Here is a 21,427-nt window from a genome sequence, read left to right on the forward strand (position 1 = left end):
AATTTGGGGGCTTATAGCCGAAACTTCAAAACTCCGGGGGTTGAGTTCTACCGTCATTTGAAAGATAAATCTGCATCAGATTGCGTGGAGATCAAAAAAGAGTAAGGGGTAAGTGTTCATCATCTCAGAGCTGGTCCTATTTTACAAAGTTAGGAAAAGCCGAAGTCCCTAAAATCTAGAGAGGCTGTCGATTTGGGCATATGGCTCTAAGGGTTTTTAACTGACATTTTCTGTCAATGATTAGTGTCTTCTTAAGTGTTGGATTGAAGGCGTGGGTTGTTGAAGCAATCGGATTCGGAGCTAGCTATCGATTTTGGCAAAAAGGTAAGGTTTCAAAGGCTTTTAGGGACATGGTTCGATCATGGATAAGTAGGTTGTGGGTTTAGTGATTATGGTTTGTAAATAAGAACTGTGCTAATCAATTGTAGGACATCGGAAGAGATCTCAAGAGCGATCGTCATGAATCGGTGTGTAAGAACACCCTTTCTTAGTTCAATTTAAAAAAAGAAATGTCGAAATTTCGGCATTTCATGGGCTTGTGAGTATGCGAATGCTCTCAAGACGTGGAGTAATTGTTAGATCTAGCACCGCAAGGTGGTAAGTAAGTTTGTGTGACGTCTTAACGTACTTCGGGGAAAGAGGGCCTCGATGGGCCAAAACTGGGCCCAATGGGCTTACGGACCAATATGGGTAAGAGATGGGCAAGGTAGCATGTTAGGTAGATGGTGGAACCAAATTGCATAAAACGACTAAAAATTACTGAAATAGCTTGTGTAGTTGCGTAAGTACGAAATTACCCCTAAAGAGCATAATTACTGAAATACCCCTAGGGTTTAAATTGGCTAAACCGCATGATTGATTAATCTTGTATTGTACATGATATGCTTTATTAATATCATTGCATGGGATTGGGGTATTGATGGAGGAAGTATTGAAAGTGGTTCATCAACGATTGGAGGCTTTGCCTCAACTTATCGATATTTGAGTGCGTGCTTGCAATCGTGGAGTGTGAAATTTGGGTGGGTTGAGATATTCCCCACATGGAGTGTAGGGGTGATGCAGGCGGTGTAGCGGTTGGTGGGTTGAGTAGTCTCCCAGTTGGGCTTGCATTCATTACTACTATTGTTACTTATGTTACTGAATTGGGCCTATGGGCCACACTGTTATGTAAAAAGGGGCTAAGGCCTTGCTACTGTATTCTGAAAAGGGCTTCGGTCCACTGTGTACTGTTATCTGAATAGGGCTTAGGCCCAATAGGCTCGAGCTGATTTGGGCTTTGGATGGGTTTCTGTATACACTGAGTTTTCCCAAACTCACCCCTTTTTTTTTCTTCCATCCTTGCAGGTGAGCCCTAGTTGGTGGACTTGGAGCTGGGCGGGATTCGGAGTGGCCACACATTTTCTGCAAATTCGTTTTCTTCTGGTGAACTAGATTTTCCATATTTTTCGTTTATGGTTTTGGGTTTTTGTAATAAGGCCGCTAATTATTTTTATGGTTTGGGTTGTTTCTTTATTATTTAATTCTATTATGATAAAACTGATCTATGATAACTAACAAAATAGATTAGCTCGAAGACGCGTTTTCAAAAACATTAAGTGATTTCAAAATAACACGAATACAAGTAAGACTTCCGCCAAGCAAACGTTTTCAACCTTAATCATTTTCTTAAGATGGACATAACCAAACGGTTTTCACAAAATTATACGAGATGTTAGAGTGTGGCAATGGCGATGTGCATGTCTAGGATTGGATCCGAAGGGAGCTTGGTACTTAAGCAATCCGACGGACTCACCTCCTCTTCTTCCTGGTTTCCTACCTGGTGCTTAGCTTCCATTCACTTTAACCTACTTTTAAAAGTGTCTTTTACAACACCAACTAAGTTTTCCAACTAAGTAATACGGAATGTTTTGAACGCTTCGATGTGGCGCATCAGATTCGGTCATAACGTCTAGGCCGGGTTTGGGGTGTTACAGAATTGATACGTACTACCTTCGAAACTAATGATGCAGATAGAATCCTACGAATTCCACTGGTGAGAGAAGCACATCCGAATTTGATCTTCTGGCGTGGGGAGCACTCGGGAGAATTTACAGTGCGTAGTGCTTACAAAATACTACAGAGCCAAATCTCTACTACTAGTCCTACTGATACACAAATTACAACCCAACCATTTTACAAACAACTGTGAGAACTCCAACTTCCAAACAGAATAAAGATATTGGCATGAAAAATGTCGTGGAGTTTCATTTCTACGATGGCTAATCTGTACCAAAGAAGAATGGCCCCAAATGCTATATGTCCAATATGTAGAGCTGGAGCTGAAAATCTATGGCATGTCTTTGTGGAGTATCTGTGTCAGAAGAGTTATAGAAGGAATTAAATTTCAACTGGCTTAGGCAAAATGATTCACATGAATGCATCGAATGGCTTACTTGGATTTTCAGTAAATGTACTGAAGTACAACGTCGAATGGTGATCTGTGGTATTTGGGTGCTATGGTTGGACAGAAATAAGAACTTACACAAAGGAAAGTCTTATACAGAGAAAGAGGCAGCTAGATATGTAAGGCATTACCTCGGCGAAATCGATGGACTAAATGAGAGAAAAGTCAGTGCTGCCCAGCAAAATGTCAAATGGAAGGTACCTGCACAATCAACAGTCAAAATCAATTTTGATGCTTTTTTTGACGTTAAGAATCATCAGTTGGCGTCTGCGATAGTAACAAGGAATTATACAGGGGAAATTAAAATAGCTACATCCCACCTCCATTTCATGGTGGCTACGGCCTTTGAAGCGGAAACTATTGCCTGCTATGAAGCTGTTCTTACGGGAAAGACATGGGCTTGACAGACATTATTGTCGAAGGGGACTCCAAAACAATTACCAACAAATGCATGGCATAATCTAGAGATAAATCGCAGGTCAGTGCATATATCAGAAACATCCAAAGTGAAAAAGACAGTTTTCAGGCGATTACTTTTCTCTTTGTTCCGAGATTGGCTAACTAGTTAGCCCATATCATTGCTACAACAAGTCTCAGAAAGAAGGAAAAAATTTACTTACTTGGTGAGGTTCCTGGTTATGCCAAATACCAATCGGAACTGGAAAGACCAAGAGAGCCAAACTGAAATGAAGTGCAGGATCGAAGAGAAGGAGGGTGTAGAGAGGCCCTTCATCAGAAACGTTTTCATCTACCCTCAGGCCCTATCTCCAATGAATCTGAATCGTCAAGTAGGAAAATGGAAGGTTGGGGACAGGTCATTTTCAAATGACTGGGATATAAAAATTTTTAATGTGTTTTCTTTTTTGTTCTAGAGTTTTCTACTTGTTGTTTAAGTTTATTTTGAGTACATTTGTCAGACGTTTTAATTTTCTTCAGATAATAAATATCCCTGGTTGCTTTCAAAAAAAAAAAAACTCACTTATAATAGTTAATTAAAATTTAAGATAATGTAATAATATTTTAATAATTCAATCGTTGAATTTATTAAGATATTTTATACTTATCATTATGTAAATTTCTAAATCAATTCAATATTTCTATCATATTGATCTAAAATATTCTTTATATTAATATATATATATATATATATATATATATGTAACACTTAGAAAGTTTTATATAAAACAAATATGCAGAAAAACTTGACAAGCGTAATATATGTGAATGAAACATAAAATATGATAGTTGATGTTAAAATATTAATCATACAAAAATATTGGAGTGTGTAAAACTACTCTAATTTTACACGGTGTAAATAAATTTCTTTAATTTATCTCAATTAATAATATTAGAACAAAATCGTTTATAATGAATATAATTGAAATGTTAGTATAATTTAATTCATTAGTATTTATTATTTTCTAGCTAGTTTAATAAAAATGAATTAAAGTGATTAAGAATAGAGTAAATCTCATATTAACAAAATAATATAAGATTTCCTAATAAATAGTGGCGTTGAGATTATTGTTAAAATCTTGGCACTACCGATACTGGTGCACTAATGTCGTCATATTATTGGCGAGAAGTAACTTTTTTCAATCCAAATATGAAATATATGATTCTAGAATATAGGATTAGCATGGATAATCCCACATTTTGTAATTAGGATAATGCTGTAAAAATTGGATCCTTCATAAAACTGATTTTCGGTTCAATTATTACAAAATAAAAATTTAAAAATCATAAAAATACAAACAAATAATAATAGAATTATAAAATTTATTGTATAAATTATGGCAAAAAATTTAAATATTTAGATTAAGTTAAATTCAGTTCAACTGGATCAATTCTTCTTCTATGAATAATTCAATTTTTACAAATTTTTATTGAGTTAACTAATTTTGACAATCATTTTTTTATGAAAATTTTACTTTTACCCATAAGATTTAGGTAGAAAAAATATTTAAGTTTAGTTTATAATGATAATAACAGTTATGTGGAGTCAGGGGTTTTGACAAGTATTGTCTACGAAAATAGGGAAGAAGATATTTTTGGCAGAAATAGACAAAAGTTGGGGGTCCACGACAAACATCAAATTATATAAGTGACTGGAAATGGAATTGAATAAGGTTTTGTGTGTTCAAGAAATCTGCACAGAAAACAAAGGAAATATGGTGCTTTGAACATACAAGAAAACGACGACCCTTAGCCATTAAGTCAACGAAGAACTGTTCCTAGCTGATGGTGAGGGGCTGCTGATTTAATTACCCCTTAATGCACCTTTACATTGTACACACCACAACTCACGTCATTCCATTATTTATTTCAGCAACTAATCTTGTTTTGTTTTTTTTATAGTTTTACGTTGCTGAAATCTAATATTTTATTTATGTATTCTCAAAATTGGTATTGACTTTATTATTTAGTTTAAATAGTTGGTTAAAATAATGATATATATTTTCTTAAAAACATTAATTTTTTAGGTATAATAATGATTTAAATTTAGATATTTTTTTTTATTTTTTAATATATTCATTGAAAGAAGCATTGTGATTAATCTTTCGCATTCTGTAAGTTCATTAAAAAAGTAAACGCTGACTACGAATTTTAAAATTATTTTATATCAAAAGTGAGAATTGAACCATTGATTATTGGTTAAGGTAAAATACACTTTTTTCATCTCACCTAACCCCTATGGTTAAACCTAAACTATTTCCAAGAAAAGTAAACACTTCACCAATAGATCACAACTTAGAAGTTCCTTAACAATATTTTTTTTTAATTCATATTAGATATGATCAAGGGTCAAGGTACTTATCTAAGTACGAATACCCACTTAGAATTTAGGAGTTTAAAAAAATATTAAAACTAAAAAATAAATTTAGACAAAAAAATAGGTCCGTTTTAAAATATTGATCAAGCTCAAGTTGCAATACTCAAACTCGAAGCCCAATCAACTATTTTTGAAGCTTGTAATACGTTATTAGAAGGATGTAGGTTCACCGGTGTTTAAGCTAATATTATTTTCTAATTTAATGGTTTGGGAGTGTGGGTAATAATAGAAATTGTATAAAAAAATTAAAATTATTAAATTATTTTAACAAGAATATTATAAAAGGTATATTAATATCACACTCGTAAATAAATATTAATTTATATCATATTTACTATGTGAATGGAATAAAATATATGTAACAAGATCTATATTTATCTTTTACATTAATAATAGTCTTTAAAAAAGGAATGATAGTTTTTTACCGAGATGATTTGTTTGAGGAATTATTCAAGTTATTTTATTTGAAGATATTTTTTTTGTGAATAAAATAAAAATACAAAGTTAATAAACTTAGACTCTCAAAGGAAGATACAAAGTTAATAAACTTAGACTCTCAAAGAAGGATCTTCAAATAATCTTAAGCCTAATCTCTTAGTATGAACTGTCTTGGCTAGACTATCAGTAATTGAGTTATCTTCTCTAGGAATATATTGAATTTTCTACTGCTCCACCCTCTTCAGAATATGATGAATTCTCCTGATTATCACAGGATTAGAGTTCCCCGAAGAATCTTCTATGATTACATTAATAGCTTCAATACTATCTGTTTGGATTAGAATTCTCTCGAAATGCGTATCCAAAATAATATTCAACCCATCCAATATCTTCCAAAACTTTGCCTTCAAAATAGTGCAATTACTCAAATATTTAGCGAACCCAATAATCTACTCAGCATTATGATCCCTCACACAATCACTATTATTTGAAGATAGTAAAATAAATAAATAGTCATATACTTTTGTTAAGAAAATTTGAATTAAATTGATGTTACCCAATTTCAACTAAATTACCTTTTTAACCATTCCCATTTTGCTTTGACATTTATCATAATGAAGTTTGTGTGAAAAAGTTATTGTTTCTTGGTATTATAAATCAGGGTTGAAGTTGTATATCACCCATCCCTCTCTCTCCCTTGTATATGCAGTGAAAAAAAAGGAACAGCAAAGCTGGATTAATTTGTAATCTATACTGTATTACTTACTCCTTTGACATTTCTATTAAAAAAAATATTAAGTGATAACCTTCCAAACAAAGATATTAATTGTGATTAAATCTCAATCTCTATTAGTGTTAATTAATTAAAAGCTGTCGCTGTACAAATGAAAGTAAACGCTATGAATTAAGATTTTGTATTTGTTGTATTGACTTTCAAAACTAATACTGGAATTTTCATTTATATATTAGAAGTGCAAGGGTTATGCTATACTTTTTTTCTTCTTCTTTTTTTTTGGACGTGCACAGGTACTTGGATAATGTAACCAATACTTTATTTTTAATTAAAGTTTTCGGGAGAGATTGGATTAAATTAATTTTTTATTATTAGATAAATCAATTTAGTTGTTATATTATTTTAAAAAAATTAAATACGTTTAAATTATAATAAAATTAAGATTTATTATATAAAAATAGCATTTATTATTTAGTAAAGTTAATATTTTTAAAATTTTTATGATTTTGCAAATAAAACATTTTATTTGGAATTAAACTAAAATTGACTTATAGCTCTCAATTGAAGTTGTCTCCCACCATTTTTTATTTCTTAACCTAAAAAATCTCTCCATAATCTTTCTTTTCTCCTTTAATTCGATGTTTTGAAACTCTAGTATGACCCTGTTGAAGCAAGTGAATCATATAGCTCTTGTAGTCATTGATATGGTAATTTTAATTAAGTTATCACTTAAGCAAGTACTGATTTTTTATCGTTTATATTAAATTTATGCTTATTATAGAATATTGAATTTTTTCTTTAATTTAATTTCTAGGTTGAAGAACGAAACTTTCTGGTTTAGACTTGTAAATTATCAGATGCTAAACAAATAATGCAATCATCTTAAAAATCGTCTAGATATATCGAGTTTTTTAAAGGTGGCCAAAATACCTCTTATTCTATTGCAATCGTTGTTATTCACAACACTGATGGAAATATGGAGACCAAAGACTCTTACCTTCTACTTCCTTTGTAGCGAAGCGATAATAGCTTTGGAAGATGTCGCCTTAATCATGGGCCTTCTAATTGAATGAGTTGTTGTCACCAAAGTGGTTGAATTCAAGCTTGAACCAAAGATGAAGAGCTTACTTGATCATTACCCCAACGACAAGTGAAATTTAAGGGTGATCATCGCATAAGTTGGTCCAACAAGTATGCTAGAGTGTATATACCGCACCACTACAGCAAAACAGGTTTTTAGTGGCGTTTTTTTGGGTCTATAAGCGACGCTAAAACTATTTGCGGCGCTTTTACAAACGCCGCAAAAAACGCTACTAAAGACAACGCCGCTAACATTTTGTGGCGTTTATGAAAAAAACGCCGCTAAAAGTCATGATATTTAGCGGCACTTTTCCTAAAAACGTGCCTTTAGCGGCGCTTTCCCAAAAACGCCCTAAAGATCATGACCTTTAGCGGCGCTTTTCCCACAAACGCCGCTAAAAATCATGGCCTTTAAAAAATTATTTTATTTTAATTAAATAATATTTATTTCTATGTTAAATATTTTATTATGTTTTATTTTTAAATTTTAACTTCAAACTATATATTTTAAGGATAAATAAAAATACTTTTTAAATTAAATTTTCTATGAAAATTTTAACTTTAAAACTAAATATTAAAATTGAAGAATTTAAATTTAGAATTTAAAATAATAAATTAATAACACAAATAAAATCCAAAAGTTAGAACTCTAAGTTATCTTAAATATTAAAATAAAAATAAAAATATAGAATCAAAAATAAAATAAATAATAAAAATTAGATTAAATATAAAGATATAAATAAAATACAGCAAGTCCTTTACTAACAGCAAGTCCAAATAGAGCATCTTGTTTACGAGCCTAAACAACATTGAAAATTGGAAATTTGGTCTTTTATAAAAGACAAATTACTAAGTTTTGAACTAAGAATTCTAATACCTCGGAGGGCAATGCAAAGTTTAAAGCTTCATAGACTACACTCTCATCAGGACAAGATGCTAATGAACCTACAAACAGAGGGGAAAAATATTATAGATTTGAATAGTACTAATCATGTTAGATTCAGAAGTGCAAAAGTGGCATTCATGCCTTTTGGTCCAAGAGTGACTCCAACCAAATCAGTAAGCTTGTTCACACCAGTCTACAACAAAAGAACATGAGGTAAGCTAGAGCAAACATATAAAGGTTGTGAAGTTCAGTTGAATACTTAACCAGTTAGGCAACTTTTTAGCATTTGAAACAAAGACTCACTCGTAATTTCTTTATGGCTGACCCATCCTTATTGAAATGTAGCTCTTTTGCTGCAGAAATATTGGGCAGACGAGATCTTCTAATAACAACATTTCATCTACTAAGAAATGAAGATGACGAAATGGATGCTAAAGATGACAATGTGTTGGAAGAAGATGAAAGCTTCTTATCCATGACCAAACTATTGGATGCAACGAATGAGCCAACTGATGACATGGCTGTGAAAGTGGATGCCATCTTACTCTCTTAATAAGCTGAAAAATATTCAAAACAATGGTTTTAGAATCAAGGTTATCTCAAATGTAAATTGATGAATAAGCAATTTTTTTTCAAATATTTTAATTTCTACAACTAAAACACAATAAAAAAAAACAAATGAAGGTAAAATTCACAAGTAAAACCAATAATTTTTGAAGCATTTCAAGTTTTAACAAACTTCAAATATAAACGAAGGATTTTTCTAATATTTTCATTTTCTAAAACTAAAAATAATAATTAAAATATAAAGCTAAAATATAACCTTAGATCGAGAAATGTTTAAGTATGGTGCGTACCTAAACTTTGCATCATTCTTAGGAATTGAAGGTAGCCTAGTCACCTTATACGCGAAAACACTTCCTCTAAGATTTAAGTGATAATGATATATCTTATTATCACTAATGCCTGCAGCCAGACACAAAATTGACTTTATTAAATACATAACGAAGAATTTAATGTAAGGAGACACACACTCACACATATATGCATGTATATATATATTGTTTAATATGCTCTAACTGACAGAATAAATGGGCAAAATTTAATATTAAAAAGAAAATAAAAGAAGCATGCCGCTTGACAACATTTTAGGCACTATAATAAGTTGTTCATCCAAATGAATTATTTAAATTTCAGATCATAAATACATATTAAAAAGCATAGTAAACATAAAGCAGAATTGAGTCATTGACAATCCTGTATTATCGCCTACACCTTAAGCAGCTAACAACTGACACGTAAAAAATCAAAAGAAAGATCCAAAAGAAAAAAAATGAAATCCAAAAGGTTCACCTGGATACTTACTATAATCCATAACATGGGGTGTTTCTGTGTATAACCGGCAACCATCTCACAGAAGTGATTTGTAATATCAAAGGCAACAGGATTATAACTTGCATGCTCATAATCCTATAAAAGTAGGCAGCCAATCAACATCAAGAGAATTACATAATCATTATTTTGAGAGAAAACAACTCTCGGGCAAAATAGAATGATCACTTATTGAGCAGCAAATTCAAGATCATATGAAATTTTTATCATCCACTAATTATTTAAATCTCTTTCTGCTTGGTAACTTACATACAAGCACAACTTGCTCTCTTCATGCTTAAATAAGACTTATTTAAAAAAAGTATAAATTTTAAAAAGGCCCTCAACCTTATCTTTTTCCTTGGTTTGTTAAGAATTCAGAATTCATTTTATTTTATTGGTCTATTGGAAAAACCCACAATAGAAATTTTTTTTTTCTCATTTTAGTTTTTCCCAAAAAATAGAATAAAAGACAGAATTTTATACAGATGGAGACAAGAGAAGAGGAATAGTAAAATTGATTTAATTTAAATAAATTAAGTAGTCATACACTTAGAGCGTTCTTCCTACCCAACAATAATAAAAAGTTACCAGAAAATTCACAGAATTGGAAGTCCTTAGTTTGTTATTTTGGCAGCTTAAGCAAAATGAATTCATGTAAAAAAGGGAATGTCTGTGCTACTCACCACTTTAATTTTATCCTAACTCAAAAGGAATAAACAAAAATGCCATTAAAATCAAATGTAATCATTGTTTCTATCGAATAAAAGCAAAACAAAGTCATCACCTTCTACAGATGAACCAAAGACAGCAAAGAGAGAAGAAAAACTAACCCAAATTCCTCATAGTTGCGTGAACAATGTGTCCCTTTTCCAGGAGTTAATATAATATAAATAAGAAACCCAAATATGAAATCTCTAAATAATACAAAATGATAAATCAAAATAAAGTTATATAAATTAACAGAGCATATTATAGTAGAAAGAGGGATGATACACAAAAGATAACTATGAAACGTAGTTTTACATACAATCAGTCACGTGCTTCTGCCCTTTTCTAACTGAGACAGTAATAGATATGATCCAAGTGTGTATATATATGTATAAGTAAAAAATAACCATTATTACTATTTGGGATTTAGAAAATAACTTCAACTTAATTTTGTTTTCTTGTTTCGAGCTTGAGTTATTGAGTAAGCTAAATTCAAATATTTTAACATTTGACTACAGATAACTTGTAAGACTAACCAAGTTCAACTTGAATTAGAGCTCGAGTATAAATAATTTAGTTTGAAATCAAATATGTCAAATTGATTTTTTATTTGATAAATGAATTTAATCATGTCTGATTAAACTAACCCGAGCAATTTAATTTAATTTTATGAAAATCAAGCATTAAAAGTGTAACTTAATTTTATACCATTTTGGATAACACCTAAGAAGTGAACCATCCCATTTCCTGTGGCAAAAAAGAACACTCATTGATGAGTTAAATGCTTCAACTAGACCAAGAATATAATCAATATTAATAATTGAAGAAACATACTAAACTCTCTTGTATGTGCAGCACCAATCACCCACACCAGCTTTGATAAACCGTAATATATACATACTTTTACCCCATGCTTAACGCATTTTATGGATGATTTTCCCTTAGAATTGGTTAATTCGATGCTCGTAATGCTTTAATTTCATGTTTTATACTTAAGAGAGCATAGAAGAGCGAAAGGAACGAGAAACGGGCCAAAAACGAAGAAAATGGACCAAAGTACGAAATCAACACTGCCTGGACCTCCTCACACGGGCAGACCACACGGCCTGTCAATTTGGCAGGCTCGAGTACGGCCTGAAGTAATCGCACACGGGCGTGTCCCTGCCAAGCCTAAGTTGAGTCCAATTCGGAAAAGGCTACTTTTGAGGACTCTTAGGCATTCCAAAGCCTATAAATACACCCTAGAGGAGGAAGAAAATGAGACATAGAATAGGGAGTAAGGAATTACTCTGAGCAAGCCGATTGATCCATCTCAGAAGCCGAATTCATCATCAAGACTGAAGATCTCTCCTTAATTTCTCCTTCAGGAGTTTTGGGTTTTCTTGATGTTTTGTATTCTTTATTATTCTGAGATGTTCTCTTATTTAGTTATGAACTAAAACCCCTAAATACCTAAGGGGAATGAAACCTAAGACGAATCTTGTTATTATTTTCTGAATTGTATGATAAATATTTAACTTGTTCTTAATTATGTGTTCTTAATTCTTGTTTTGATATCCCAGGATACTGATTCAAGATAAGCTCTTATTTAGAGGAGGAATAGACCCTATCTAAGAGTATATTTGTCATAATTAAGCGGAGTTGTTTGCGCGCCTAGACATAGGGTGACAAGATTTTGTCGGATTAGGGTGAAACCTAATAAGGGGATCCTTATATCGAGTTAATGCAACCCTAGGGTGTTAATTAGAGAAAGGTCTCAATTATTCAATCTAGGGATTAGACGTTATTAGTCTTGAATAGGGATAATAACATAACTTAGGGATCTCTACAGAACAAGTTAAATGAATAAATCGTCCGATTCGGAGCTAGAATAACAAGTATGGTCTAGGTGGATTTTCCTTTAGGTATTGTCTTAATTCAATCGATTTTCCCAGAAGCAATTCCCCAATTCTATTCTCTATGAGTTCTTAGATTAGATAATTAGTTTGTTCAAACAAAAACCTCTTTATTCTTAGGCTAGATAATAAAAAGACAGTCATTACTAGTACTTTTAGTTCTTTTGGGTTCGACAATCCGGTCTTGCTAAAACTATACTACTGTTCGATAGGTACACTTGCCTACATTGCGATAATAGTTAGTTTCAAGAATGATTAATTATAAATATTTAAAACCTATCACGAAATCACGCGATCAAGTTTTTGGCGCTGTAGCCAAGGAACTAAGATATTAGGAACGCTCAATTTTTATTACTTTAGCCATTCATTTTTCTTGCAATTTAATTTAATTTAATTTATTATTATTATTATTATTATTATTATTATTATTTATTAATTTACTTTTTCTTTCTCTTGGCAGGTTTTTATAGTTTATGACTAGAAGAAACCCGTCAGGACCACTACTTTTTGACGAAGAAATCGATCGTACAGTTCGCAGACATCAAAGAGAAATAAGGCGAAGCTTAAGATACACAGAGAACGAGTAAGAGGACAATACTCAACTCCCAACCGAAGAGATGGCTGAAAACCAAGACAATCAGCTACCTCCTGCAATTGCGGTTAATCAAAATCTTGCTCCACGCACTATGTATGATTATGCTAAACCTTCTTTAACAGGAACTGAATCGAGCATAGTTAGACTTGCTGTAGCTGCAAATACTTTTGAACTAAAACCTAAGACTATTCAAATGATATAGCAATTTGTTCAGTTTGATGGTTTGCAGGATGAGGATCCCAACGCTCACTTAGCAAACTTCTTAGAACTATGCGATACATTTAAAATTAATGGTGTTTCTGATGATGCCATTCGTCTTCAGTTATTCCATTTTTCATTGAGAAACAAAGCTAAACAATGGTTGAACTCATTACCACGAGGGTCAATCACTACTTGGGAACAAATGATCAAAAAATTTCTATTAAAATATTTTTCGTCGGCTAAAATGGCTAAATTACGTAATGATATCTCTTCATTTGTGTAGATGGACTTAGAAACTCTTTTCGATGCATGGGAGAGATACAAAGACTTACTGAGAAGGTGCCCTCACCATGGGTTACCGCTTTGGCTACAGGTTCAAACGTTCCATAATGGCCTGAATCCTTTGACTCGACAAATGGTTGACGTAGCTCCTGGCAGAACCATCAATAATAAAACACCTGAAGATGCCTATGAGTTTATAGAGGAGATGTCACTGAATAGCTATCAGTGGCAAGTCATGAGGACTAAGCCAACTAAAACAGCAAGCGTTTATAACGTCGATTCGGTTACTATGCTGTCAAATCAGGTAGAACTTCTAAATAAAAAGATTGATGGTTTACTTGGTTCTATTCAGGTACATTCAATAATGAGGTGCGAGACGAATGGAGGAGGAGCATGCATAGAGTATCAACCCTTCAACTCTGGCATCGAGAAGGAACAAGTCCAATATATGGGTAACAATAACTCTCGATCCCAAAATAACCCATATAGTAACACTTACAATGTAGGTTAGAGGAACCACCCCAATTTCTCGTGGGGTGGTCAAGGAAATCAAAGACCACAACATCCTCTGAGTTTTCAACAACCACCCTATCAATAAGAAAAGAAATCGAACCTTGAAGAGATGCTCTCAAAGTTTATATCGGTGTCTGAAACCCGTTTTCACAACAATGAGACAACACTTAAAAATTAACAAGCGTCGATCCAAGGGCTCGAAACTCAGATAGGCCAGCTTTCCAAACTAATCTCCGAACGACCACAAGGTAGCTTGCCAAGTAATATTGAACCCAACCCAAGGGAACAGCTCAACGCAATTAATATTCAAGACGACGAAAGAGTCGTTGATCCTAAACCAGAACCGAGGCAAGAAACTGTGCTAAGCAAAGGTCAAGGTGAGGTAGGTCATAATAAAAACAAATCAGTGAATGTCGAATATAAACCTCGTGTGTCATACCCCAATGCGACAAGGAAAGACCACTCAGATGAACAATTTGGTAAATTCCTTAAACTCTTAAAAAAATTACACATTAACTTACCGTTTATTGAAGCTCTATTGCAGATGCCAAACACAATGAAATTTTTAAAGGAGCTTTTAGCAAATAAGCGGAAGTTGAACGAGGCGTCGCATGTGGAGATAAATGCACTGTGCTCAGCTATTCTGCAAAATAAGCTACCGAACAAATTAAAAAATCCAGGGAGTTTTACAATTCCTTACTTAATTGGTAGTTTAGATGTTAATCATGCATTAACTGATTTAGGGGCTAATATCAACATCATGCCTTAGAAAATGTTTAAGCAACTAGGTCTCGAGAAACCCAAATAGACTAGGATGAGCATTCAATTAGCAGATAAAACTATCAGATTCCCTAGGGGTATTATGAAGATGTCCTAGTTAAAATCAATAAATTTATATTTCCCGTTGTCTTCATTGTTCTAGACATAGAGGAGGATAGCAACACTTCTTTAATTCTAGGAAGGCCCTTTTTAGCAACTGCTAAAACAATTATTGATGTTGGCACAGGTGAACTTGTTAAAACAGCACGGGTGTACGACACGCCCGTGTCTAGCACCCGTGGTCGAACCTGTTAGATTGACACGGGCGTGGGAGAAGCGAACAACGCCAGACACGGTCGTGCGACACGATTGTGTGCACCCATACGCCTAAGGACCACGGGCGTGGACTAAATGTTAGACGAGCTCAAATTCAAAATTCACGAATCACACGAGCTGAAATTGGGGAACACGGGCGTGTTACCTAGCCGTGTGCCCCAAAATCTATAAATACGCTGTACTATTCATTGTCTTCCCCATTCAAAAACTCTAACCCTAGCCGCTGCAATTCCACATGGCCTCCCTGCCACTCCCGTGCGCCGCCTCCAACTCTATTTTTGACCCCCGATTTCTCTCCCTTAGCGTTTGTTTACTCTCACCTCTATTCTACTTACTTTTAATGTTTATTTTTAAAATAAGCTTTATTTTTCTCTTACTATTTCCATTTTGTTCATTATTTCTGTATTATTAGATTATTTATCATACATTTCATGTTAAATTGAGTTGTTAAGAAAGCCTCACTCTTTTGTCATACACATGCCATTACTATGGCCATTCTCATGCCATTACAATGATAATGTCACGAAATTATGCTATCAAAATAATTATGTTGGTTATGTTTGGTTAATATTAGTAGTTGTGGCTAAAATTCTGATTTTTATTTGAAATTTGTCTTCATTTTACTTTGATCATTCCTCAAGATGAATTAATGGTTTTGATTGTAGGTACCATGTCATCTTCACGAGGAAAGAAAACCGCTGTACCTACTTCAAAGAAGAGGAAGGGAGCGTCATCTTCCGCGGGTCCAACCACGAAAATTCGTCACCCTCTCCTGCAGTTTCCCTGAGGGCCCTAAGAAGAACTTTTCCAAATACTTCGGGCCCGACCTTTAATTGCGGGCCGCTACATCGACTGGGCTGCCGTAGAACAAGTTCAGTTGGCTGATGTGATTCGGGCCCTCCTAACCACTGACCCTTGGGAGTTGTTCTTTGGGATCATCGAGCCAACATACCTCGAGCTCACTATGGAACTATGCTAAACGTTCCATCTTCAGACTGTAATGACGAACTACGATGATCCCGACACGGTCCAATTTCTCCTAGGTGGATTAATTTGCCAGCTAAGTGTCCCAGAGTTTAGTGCTGCACTGGGCTTATATACGGAGGAGTTCAAGGAGGAGAATGAACTACATGCTCTTACTCGCCACATACACTTCTCTCCCTCGAAGTGCTGGCACACTTTGGCTTGTAGCGCTGCCTCTTACAATCCTAGCTGCTCGAAGGCATCAATTCTCCCATCATCCCCGAGGTACTTACACGCTATTTTGGCTCACACGATAATGGGGAGGCAAGAGAGCACTGGCATCGTCAATACCCACGACGCCTACTTTTTATGGTGTATGTCGCACGGGTACGTCATCGACCTTGCCTATTTCATTACCCTCGCGATTCAGCAACAGACAGAGCAGCATAGGAAGGGGGTCATCTCCATTGGCCCCTATGTGACGCGATTGGCTTGACACTTTGGGCTCCTCAGCACCGCAATCCAAGAATCATCCTTAACCCTCATTGGCTAGATGTCTCCACAAGACATCTCAAGCATGCTTAGCATGAGGATGATCGAAAAGCACCGAGAAACCTACCCTCCTCAATATTGTCTCTCCCAATCTAATGAGGAGGAGGCCTACGAGGACATTCCTGATGATGTCCCTCCACAGCACGAGGACCCACCGACTCAGCTACCACCACCCTCTCATCCAGTTCATGCGGCGGCTTTATATGTTGACATCTCTGAGCGCCTCACTCGATTCGAGCAGCAGTGTTTTCAACAATTTGACAATATTGATGCTATTCTACAGCAAATTTGTCAGCACCTCCACATCTCTTTGCCAGTCCCACCTCGCGAAGCATCTAGCGATGAAGATGTTTAAAAAGATTTATTTATTATTTTATGTTTTTAATTTTTATTAAAACTACTTTTTATTTTTATTAGATTTTAGAATTTTATTTTTAATTATCAATTTCGGTTATTTCTTTATGAGTAATTATTCTTCCTAATATCCCCTAAAAAGTTCCTAATTTTATCACAGTTATATAGAGCTCTTAAGCTCATCATCGCATAGGAACTAAAAACTCCACCGGGAAAGGTTCTCCACGACTACCATGTCCTGATCGACCACGACCATAGCTACCACTAGATATAATATTCTTTTGGCGTAGGACTTATGGACTAATGAACCTCTACCACCGCCAGAGTATCCTCCTCCACTTTCGCACCGATTACTCTCCAAAACTCCAGTTCGATGAATTCATCATACAGGAAGTTTCACTTCTCTCCCTATCTTATTTTTATATTCTAATATCTATCTTTGTACATTGAGGGCAATGTACATTGTAGGAACCTATTTTTGCCCGGGCCCGTGAAATAAAATAAACAAAAATTTATAAACTAAATGTTCCTGTTAAATGTCCAAATTACAATAAACAGTCTTAAAGGCCTGATAACCCAAAATTTGGTTACAACCCAATTAGTCTAAAACCCAAATACCCAGTTACACCCAACCCAACAAATAAACACGGCCCAAAGGGCCCAAACCATTAACAGAAGATAGAAAGCCTAGGGTTTCTGAAACCTTAGGCACCGCAAGCACCAGATAAAGGCCCCAAACTCGCGCCGCAATCGGTATGCCAATCCCATCACCGACAGATTCGTGCCATTATCGCCTCAATCAGCGTGCCAGTAAATCACCATCAACACCCCCATCGTCGCCGGATTGCTCACTGGTACCTGCAAAAAAAAGAAAGAAGAACAGCAGAGGCAAATATAGCAAGAAATAAAATCAAACATTGTAAATATTATTTTATGATGATTTTCAGTGGCTATAAAAGCCCGAATCGAAACGATGTAAAACTGCAGTTGATATATACACATATATAATAAAATACCAACAGTTGATTGAAGAAACAAAGGTGATTTGTTCTTTTTACTTTATTTTTCTTTATGAATACATTTAAATATCGCTAAAAATGAAGCAAAGAGAGGCTTACCGTCGGATTTGCGCTAAAAATCGAAGCTTTTCAGCTTCCGGCCGCCGTATCCGGCGAGGCTAACGACGGCGCGTGGGCGCATGGGAGCCCGATGACGGAGGCTCGACGGAGCTCCGAGGGCCTGCTCTCTGCCTCATTTCAGAGGTTTCTTTGGTTTTTTTTAAAATAGGTTTAAAATGAATTTTTGGGGCCAAAATTTGGCTTATATAGCCTCATGGAAACGGCGTCGTTTTGCTTAAAACGATAAGCTTCAAAACGGCGTCGTTTTAAAGCTTAGGATCCGCGCGTTGACCCGTGACCCGAGTAGGATCCGCGTGTTTTTGTTTAAAGGGCTAATTGCCCAATTGATCCTTCCGCATTTTTAATATTTATAATTTTATTTTATTTTTATTTTAATTTGGCCCTGACCTTTTATTTTTGTTTTAATTTAGTCCTAGTTGCTATTATAAGACTTATTTTGAGAACGACGCCGTTTTGGGATTAGGGCTAATTGCTCAGTGAGTCCCTCAGATTTTAGCGCACGTTTCAATTAGGTCCAAATTTTTTTATCTTAAAATTAACCCTAGAGCTTTATTTTTATTTAATTTTAATCCTTTTAAATATTTTTATATAATTTATTTATTAAATACTTTATATATTATTTATCTTTACTATCAACATTATTTATATGTGTAAAATTATTATATATTATATCTTTTATTATTCATTATATTATTTTTATTTTACTATATCATTTTATTATTAATTATTTATTATGTATAATTTTAAAATTTGTAAATTATTATTGAAAATTACATTTTATATATCATTATTTAGTGTTTAGTAAGTAATATTCTAAAATTTAATATAAAATTTTGTTCCTATTTAATATATTAATATTTTTATAAATATATATATTAAGTTATTATATCATATAATATATTTTTATATATTAACTATTTTTAAAAAATTCTCCTTTATTATTTATATATTGTTTTAAATATTTTTACCTCATTTATTTTTTATTGTATTTAGATTTTATCCCTTTTTATATGTTCATAATTTGTTTGTTTATTTTTGTATCCTTTTATATTTATTTAATATTGTTTTAATATGTTAATTTTATCTCATAAATTATTTGTTATTTTATTTATTGTTTTTTATGTATTTGCATGAAAATTGATTGTTTCGCATGAAATATTATTGTATATATTATGTAATTTATATTGTTATATTCATTATTTTCTATGTTGTATTTTGCATGAAATAATAATGTATGTATATTTATGTTATTTATGATTATATATGCATGAAATGTTAATGTATATTGTGTAATTTATGTCGTTATTTATCATTTTCTATACTATATTTGCATGTAATGTTGAAATATACATCATGTAGTTTATATTATTTAATATTGACATCTTGTAATATGTTAAATGCATCATTGTTTTAAAATTTATACTTCATTTAATCCAAAAGATTTTTTAAAAATGAGGCAATGTTTTTGTATTTAGGAATTCGAGAAGTAGTGCCCTAACATGCTGGGTTGCGATTTCCCGTTTGTCTAAATGTCTAAAGTATCATTCTAAATAGATTTTGTAAATCACAAGATGATTTCAGTTACGAAAGTTTAAGAATATCGTGTCCAATCATGCTGGATGTGATATTTGTATTCTTTTGGAGCGAAGGAATCTCGATTTTCAACTCAAATTATTCCAGTTTCAAAAAGGGATCCTACTTTTAAATTCTTTCAAACTTTTGACATTAAGACAAAAAACTATTCAATTTCGTACCAATTTTGGGCGTTGCGAGGGTGCTAATCCTTCCTCGTGCGTAACCAACTCCCGAACCTGTTTTTCACATTTTTCGTAGACCAAAATGTTTTATAAGGTGATCCAATCACACCTAAAAAGATTGATGGAGACTCCCATTTTTAAAATTCTCTCTTTTAAAGAAATGGTTTCAACATACATCTTAAGCGTGAGGGGGTATTTATTTCATTATCAGAAAAATCCCTGAATGACTGCCTCGTTCTCTTGAAAAGCTCTCATATTGTATTTAGGATAAATTTTGATTGATTCATGACATTGATTGATATATCTTGAATTAAAACATAGGCATTTATGCATTGATTGTTTAAACCTCAAGACATTAGAGAATCAAGCATGATAAGTTGATCTTTAAGAATTTAAAATCTTAGGTTGTTTCCCCAAAGTTTAGGTAGTACTTTGAGTTTGAATTCACAAGTTTTAAACATCAAAAAGCCATAATTTTTGTGAGATTTTTGAGCCTTTTAAGCATCTATTAATTCTTTCATGCTCATTTTTATTATTGCTTTGAGTGCGTCAGTATTGAATTGTTATTCTAGAACTTGCTTGATTATGCATGTCAAGACCACACCATTTGATTTGATATGTTAAAATAATTAAGGCACTTAGGATTAACCCACTCATGCCATGAAAAGCCTACCTCCATGATTAACCCTTAGTAAACCCCGTTGAGCTAACAAGCCATTTCTTGTATTATCCTTAATATTAACCCTTAACCCTTTATTGTTGAAATCCCCTAAATTAATCCCTATTTTTGTCGAGATTTGAGTTGAATAAATTGTTTAGCCATGTCTTGTTCTTAATAGTTAGTCTATGTTATTTAACTTATTCTTAAAAAAAAATAGGTATACTTTGTAAGCTTCAGTATTTAAATTCCATATTCTGAGAAAAGCTCTGTTGTACGCAATTGATGACTAGCTATTTTTCTAGTTAAGTAATTTTTCAACTCAATCTCGATTCTAACCCTTTCTTTCAGGTTGTGACCACACCCCCTAACCAAGCCTCATTACAACCCTTTAAAGACCTTTTGATTGATGTATCATCTTAAATTATAGTGGTGGAGATTTGATTTTCATGCAAGCCTATGTAATGACTTTTTATTATTGACTATTGAGTGCTTCATTTATTGTCCTTAAACACCTCGAGTGATTTGAGTGAATCTTTAGTGAGGATGTGAAACTCTGTGATATTCTGAATCAAAGGTAATTACTTAGATGAGGGGAGACACCTATGTTTGCATGATTAAATACTCAACTTGGAATGTCTGAAACTTTTATATTCTTTTAGTTGAATTCTCAATGTATGATTACCTATGGATTATTTTGAGATATTATCGATAGAAATTTTAAGTTGAGAAGAATTTATTTTGATTATGAGTTGAGAATTTTGCTTGAGGACAAGCAAATGCTTAAGTGTGGGGGTATTTGATAAATCGTAATATATACATATTTTTACCCTATGCTTAACGCATTTTATGGATGATTTTCCCTTAGGATTGGTGAATTCGATGCTCCTAATGCTTTAATTTCATGTTTTATACTTAGGAGAGCATA

General features: G+C 33.4%; 1 long non-coding RNA gene and 1 other non-coding gene across 2 annotated transcripts; both read right to left on the minus strand.

Annotated features, from left to right (window-relative positions):
- Positions 1 to 1,579: 1,579 nt before the first annotated feature.
- Positions 1,580 to 3,322, minus strand: LOC108452632 (uncharacterized). Its single transcript, XR_008277388.1, has 4 exons — positions 3,064 to 3,322; positions 2,764 to 2,904; positions 2,433 to 2,644; positions 1,580 to 2,350 (listed from the first exon to the last, which is right to left on the minus strand). It is a non-coding gene; the product is annotated as an uncharacterized LOC108452632 (long non-coding RNA).
- A 10,114-nt stretch (positions 3,323 to 13,436) lies between these two features.
- On the minus strand, positions 13,437 to 13,543 carry LOC128287085 (small nucleolar RNA R71). The gene has a single exon (XR_008277785.1). It is a non-coding gene; the product is annotated as a small nucleolar RNA R71 (small nucleolar RNA).
- Between the last annotated feature and the right edge of the window lie 7,884 nt (positions 13,544 to 21,427).

The sequence above is a fragment of the Gossypium arboreum genome, chromosome 13 (assembly GCF_025698485.1).
Source record: "Gossypium arboreum isolate Shixiya-1 chromosome 13, ASM2569848v2, whole genome shotgun sequence".
Taxonomy (NCBI): Eukaryota; Viridiplantae; Streptophyta; class Magnoliopsida; order Malvales; family Malvaceae; genus Gossypium; species Gossypium arboreum.